This window comes from Benincasa hispida, chromosome 8, assembly GCF_009727055.1.
Source record: "Benincasa hispida cultivar B227 chromosome 8, ASM972705v1, whole genome shotgun sequence".
Taxonomy (NCBI): domain Eukaryota; kingdom Viridiplantae; phylum Streptophyta; class Magnoliopsida; order Cucurbitales; family Cucurbitaceae; genus Benincasa; species Benincasa hispida.
Window position 1 is genome coordinate 41,370,436 of NC_052356.1, and position 430 is coordinate 41,370,865.

Below are 430 nucleotides of genomic sequence, written 5' to 3' on the forward strand. Positions count from 1 at the left end.
ATGGTTTTTAGATTATGTGATCAAACTATCCCAAATAATTTATTATATATATATACATACATGCATAATACGTAATTATTTTTATTGTGATTTAAAATTAAATGATCAAGCCTAAAGTATTAATTTTAAATCGTTGTTAATTGATCAATATAATGGGATTTTGAAATAATGAAAGTAGTTAAAATGAATAATATCTTAAAAGTAATAGAGTGAGGAATGTGCACGTATACATTTTGGTTGAGCACCAAAGATGAAAAAGATGTTGTCAAAATGAGCACAAGCTAGACCATATATTTGTATAAATGTCTTTTAAATTTGATTTTTTTCAAAAAGGTCTTTTAGTATTATTTTTGAACTGTTTTACACTTTTTTATATTTATTTATATTCATTATATATATATATATATATATGTATGTATGTATGTATGTG